Below are 6,083 nucleotides of genomic sequence, written 5' to 3' on the forward strand. Positions count from 1 at the left end.
ACTCTGACTAACTATAATAGAAGTCTTGAAAATAAAAACAAAACAAAAAATAGAAAATAGAAAATGCATTTCCTGCAGAAAAGTGCTTGAATGCTGAATAGTGAAAAGCTGATGCTAAACTGGATTGCTGAAGGACTATGCAGTCTTGAAAAGCTTGAAAGATCTATAAGTATGAAAGGAGTTGAAAAGTTAAATGCACACAATGACAAATTTGGAATACAAAGAAGTTTGAATGGAGTGTCTTGCTGAAATTATGAACACGTTGAAGACACAGTGAAATAGTCCTTTGGAGGACTTGGAGCTAAAAAAAACTTGCTTGAATTTATATGGAGTATGAAGATGTGGAAAAGAAAGAGTAAATATAAGTATGAAAGGGAGTGAATAGTTGAACTCTTATAATATAAGAATGATGTAGAATATTAAGAAATTTGAATGATTTTTCTAGTTGAAATTGGAAAGACATGAAAAATATTTTTAGATGTGTGAAATAGTGCTTTAATTGGCATGAGTCATCCTGAGTGTGTGTGCCTGTGATTAGGCAGACATCTTAACTGTTAGAGGCATCAAAAAGGTCATTTCATCCAATACTTCCCATCAAACTGCAGCCTTTAACTCCAAGACTATGAGACAAGCTGACTACAACTGACAAAATAAATTGTATATGATGAAAATGCAGTGTGTGTGTTTCGACTCTGCAGTTACACTCTCTCCTGTCCACCCATGTTATTGTCGCTGTCATTATATGTTTCTTGGCGAGGTGTGAACTGGAAGGCAAATTTCATTGTTCTGTAACGGTGCATATGACAAAAAAAAAAATCTGACTTCTAATGTGAAAAATGTGAGAATCAGAGCAGGTATGCCTTTCTCCAGAAATGTCAGGCCCAAGTTATTATTAATTGGAGTCTATGCAGCCGTTGGTTGGACACCATTTATCTTGCAAGCTCACCTGTGTAGGTCCGTTTGGTTCAGTATACTATCTATGGTATAGTCACATGTATGTGACCGGTACACAATTTGAATAATGTGTTGAAAGAGCTGACCATTTTGAAAGGTATAAATAGCTGAAGATTTGAAGGAGTTACAGCAAACTTTAAAAAAAGAGTATAACGATTTGAATAAAAGTGTACCAGCATTCAGACTATTGTGAATACTGGTTGAAAGTGTTAGTATTTGGGCTTCAGTTTAAGTGCTTATTTAATTGTTAAAAATAGAATATAGCAAAATCATTGTTTCTGATTGTGATTATTATTGAAACCCCAAACTGATGTTGAAAATAAAACCAAAAATCACACATGTAACTGTTTAACCATCTAAAGTCAAGGGTAGTTTGGCAGAATGGTTGATAATAAAGTTAAGGTGGGAGAGTCAGCCAAATGCCTACGAACTGAGAGCATGGATGTTCATATGTTTGCAAAATGTGGAGAATAGTATGTTCTGTGAGAGTTGAAAAAATTGAAATCCAAGGAAACCTGTTATTTTGCGGTCCTCAAGTTATAAAAAAAAATAGATTATTATTAAAAGAGAAATGTAACTAATGATGTAACTGATTTTTTTTCTTCTCTCCAACCAACACAACTGCAGCCACCACAGCTTTAGCAGCAAGCACACCTGCTGCTCCATCCACCACAACTGCGGCTCCAGCTGCCCCCCCAACTACCACACCTGCAGGTCCTCTAGGTGTGTAACTTACAATTGTTTATAATTTAACACATTTCCTGATAGACTAACTCACTTTCTCAAAACCCTAAACACAAATCTCAAAACTCACACGCAAAATGCAATGCTCTTGCTAAAGCACACTTTGCCCTCAGAACAGTGTTAACTCTTCACTAAATGGTATTTTCTTTTCAAGTGACAAACACATATCATATGAGTAGACATTTTTAAGCACCCGTTGAACTGTTGTGCAGAATGGAATACACTATAGTATAAATGCAAAACACTATATTAATGCTTTATCAGTAGAATTATGCCTTTGCATGTTCAGTGTTACACTTTCACCTGTTGGATGTAAAATATTACCATATAATGTTTTAACTAGGGCTGTAAAAATGAACGCGTTAACGCAGGGTGATTAATTTCTGGAATTAACGCTTTAATTAACGCATGTGCAGAATGATCCGCCCCGTGCATCCCACCCGCTCTAAACTACAGTCACTCTAACGTTGTGGCTGACCCAGGATCAGTAGCTGCGCGTGGCCAAACATAGCAGCACACTATAGTCTGTGTTTTAAACTGCTAACCACGGACCTATAACTGCTGCTAACGGCCACGTCTGTGTTGTGGGCGGCAGTTAATCTCGGAAGCAACAGTAGAACATTCTGCTCCATTCACGGGAGGAAACAAACCTCTGCAGTTTTCAGAGGTGTGTGTGATTAATACGTGACATCAACATAACGTCGGCTTTCTGTTACAAATGAACAGTCCCATAGAACGTGGTCGCGCGTGCAAATATAGCCTACTATGGTGCAAACACACACACACACACGGACTAAAATCAGGTTGTATTCAGGGATGCAAAACCATGGATTCACCAAATAAATGCCATTCTATACATTTCGGGTACAAATAAAGTATTTGGTAACACTTTACAATAAGGTAAACAAAATTGTAGTACCTACATAGTTTTTTTTGTGTTACCTAATACATACCTACTGCAGTAAATGTGTTTAAGCAATTGTGAAAAACTGTAATTAAAGTGATTTGGTAATGAATCACCCTCATGCATCCCATGAATCATAAACCAATAATTTGCTAATTTTAAACATGTTCCATCAGGATGAACTTACAGAAATATAGATATGTGTGGCTAATATAACATAATGCCAATATTTTACAATCCCATTGTTTTATTATTATTTTAATTAGTTGTGTTTAATTAATAATCAACTGGAATGTTTTTTAAATTGTTTTATTCCCTACAGAGTTAACGACTCACCTAAAGATGAGGATAACTTCCAGTGGAGAGATCAGCAATGCAACCATCAAGGATATTCTTGAACAGGTATGTAAAACTGAACGTGTAAATAAATTTAAAGGCTATTCAGTTAACATGATAATGAATATAAAGGGTCAGGTAAAGGAAATTAGATAAACTTATAAAATTACATTTTAAAAAGATTAAAATGTTATATAATTCCCTGTGTTTTCATCCATTTAGTTTTTTAGAGCGCAGCTACCACCTGGGACATTCTTGTCAGCCAGACTGATCAACATAAGTGCAATTCCAACGACCACAACTGTGGCTCTTACCACCACAACTGCAGCTCCAACCACCACAACTGCAGCTCCAACAACCACAACTTTAGCTCCAACCACCACAACTGTCCCTCCAACTACAACAACTGTTGCTCCAACTACCACAACTGTCCCTCCAACTACAACAACTGTTGTTCCAACTACCACAACTGTTGCTCCAACTACCACAACTGCACCTCCAATCACCACAACTGTGGCTAAAACTACCACAACTGCACCTCCAACCACCACAACTGCAGCTCCAACAACCACAACTTCGGCTCCAACTACCGCAACTGTCCCTCCAACTACAACAACTGTTGTTCCAACTACCACAACTGTTGCTCCAACTACCACAACTGTTGCTCCAACTACCACAACTGTCCCTCCAACCACCACAACTGTCCCTCCAACTACCATAACTGCACCTCCAACCACCACAACTGCTGCTAAAACTACCAAAACTGTCCCTCCAACAACAACAACTGCTCCTCCAACTACCACAACTGTGGCTCCAACAACCACAACTGCCCCTCCAACCACCATAACTGCAGCTCCAACAACCACAACTTCGGCTCCAACCACCACAACTGTCCCTCCAACTACAACAACTGTTGTTCCAACTACCACAACTGTCCCTCCAACTACAACAACTGTTGTTCCAACTACCACAACTGTTGCTCCAACTACCACAACTGCACCTCCAACCACCACAACTGTGGCTAAAACTAGCACAACTGCACCTCCAACCACCACAACTGCACCTCCAACTACCACAACTGCAGCTCCAACAACCACAACTTCGGCTCCAACCACCACAACTGTCCCTCCAACTACAACAACTGTTGCTCCAACTACCGCAACTGTCCCTCCAACTACAACAACTGTTGTTCCAACTACCACAACTGTCGCTCCAACTACCACAACTGTCCCTCCAACCACCACAACTTCAGCTCCAACCACCACAACTGCACCTCCAACAACCACAACTGCCCCTCCAACTACCACAACTGCACCTCCTACTACCACAACTTCAGCTCCAACCACCACAACTGCACCTCCAACAACCACAACTGCAGCTCCAACCACCACAACTACCCCTCCAACTACCACAACTGTGGCTCCAACAACCACAACTACCCCTCCAACCACCACAACTGCTGCAACAACCACCACAACTGCAGCTCCAACTACCACAACTGTTGCTCCAACTACCACAACTGTCCCTCCAACTACAACAACTGTTGTTCCAACTACCACAACTGTTGCTCCAACTACCACAACTGCACCTCCAACCACCACAACTGTGGCTAAAACTAGCACAACTGCACCTCCAACCACCACAACTGCACCTCCAACTACCACAACTGCAGCTCCAACAACCACAACTTCGGCTCCAACCACCACAACTGTCCCTCCAACTACAACAACTGTTGCTCCAACTACCGCAACTGTCCCTCCAACTACAACAACTGTTGTTCCAACTACCACAACTGTCGCTCCAACTACCACAACTGTCCCTCCAACCACTACAACTTCAGCTCCAACCACCACAACTGCACCTCCAACAACCACAACTGCCCCTCCAACTACCACAACTGCACCTCCTACTACCACAACTTCAGCTCCAACCACCACAACTGCACCTCCAACAACCACAACTGCAGCTCCAACCACCACAACTACCCCTCCAACTACCACAACTGTGGCTCCAACAACCACAACTACCCCTCCAACCACCACAACTGCTGCTACAACCACCACAACTGCAGCTCCAACTACCACAACTGTTGCTCCAACTACCACAACTGTCCCTCCAACTACAACAACTGTTGTTCCAACTACCACAACTGTTGCTCCAACTACCACAACTGCACCTCCAACCACCACAACTGTGGCTAAAACTAGCACAACTGCACCTCCAACCACCACAACTGCACCTCCAACTACCACAACTGCAGCTCCAACAACCACAACTTCGGCTCCAACCACCACAACTGTCCCTCCAACTACAACAACTGTTGCTCCAACTACCGCAACTGTCCCTCCAACTACAACAACTGTTGTTCCAACTACCACAACTGTCACTCCAACTACCACAACTGTCCCTCCAACCACCACAACTGTCCCTCCAACTACCACAACTGCACCTCCAACCACCACAACTGTTGCTAAAACTACCACAACTGTCCCTCCAACCACAACAACTGATCCTCCAACTACCACAACTGCCCCTCCAACTACCACAACTGCACCTCCTACTACCACAACTTCAGCTCCAACCACCACAACTGCACCTCCAACAACCACAACTTCAGCTCCAACCACCACAACTGCACCTCCAACAACCACAACTGCAGCTCCAACCACCACAACTACCCCTCCAACTACCACAACTGTGGCTCCAACAACCACAACTGCCCCTCCAACCACCACAACTGCTGCTACAACCACCAGAACTTCAGCTCCAACCACCACAGCTACCCCTCCAACCACCACAACTTTGGCTCCAACTACCACAACTGCCCCTCCAACTACCACAACGGATGCAACCACAACCACAACTTCAGCTCCAACCACCACAACTGTGGCTCCAGCCACCACAACTACTGCTCCAACAACCACAACTGCAGCTCCAACAACCACAACTTCGGCTCCAACCATCACAACTGTCCCTCCAACTACCACAACTGTTGATCCAACTACCACAACTGCCCCTCCAACTACCACAACTGCTGCAACCACCACCACAACTGCAGCTCCAACCACCACAACTGTCCCTCCAACAACCACAACTGCAGCTCCAACAACCACAACTTCGGCTCCAACCATCACAACTGTCCCTC

Source organism: Ammodytes marinus, assembly GCF_949987685.1.
Source record: "Ammodytes marinus genome assembly, chromosome: 8".
Taxonomy (NCBI): Eukaryota; Metazoa; Chordata; class Actinopteri; order Uranoscopiformes; family Ammodytidae; genus Ammodytes; species Ammodytes marinus.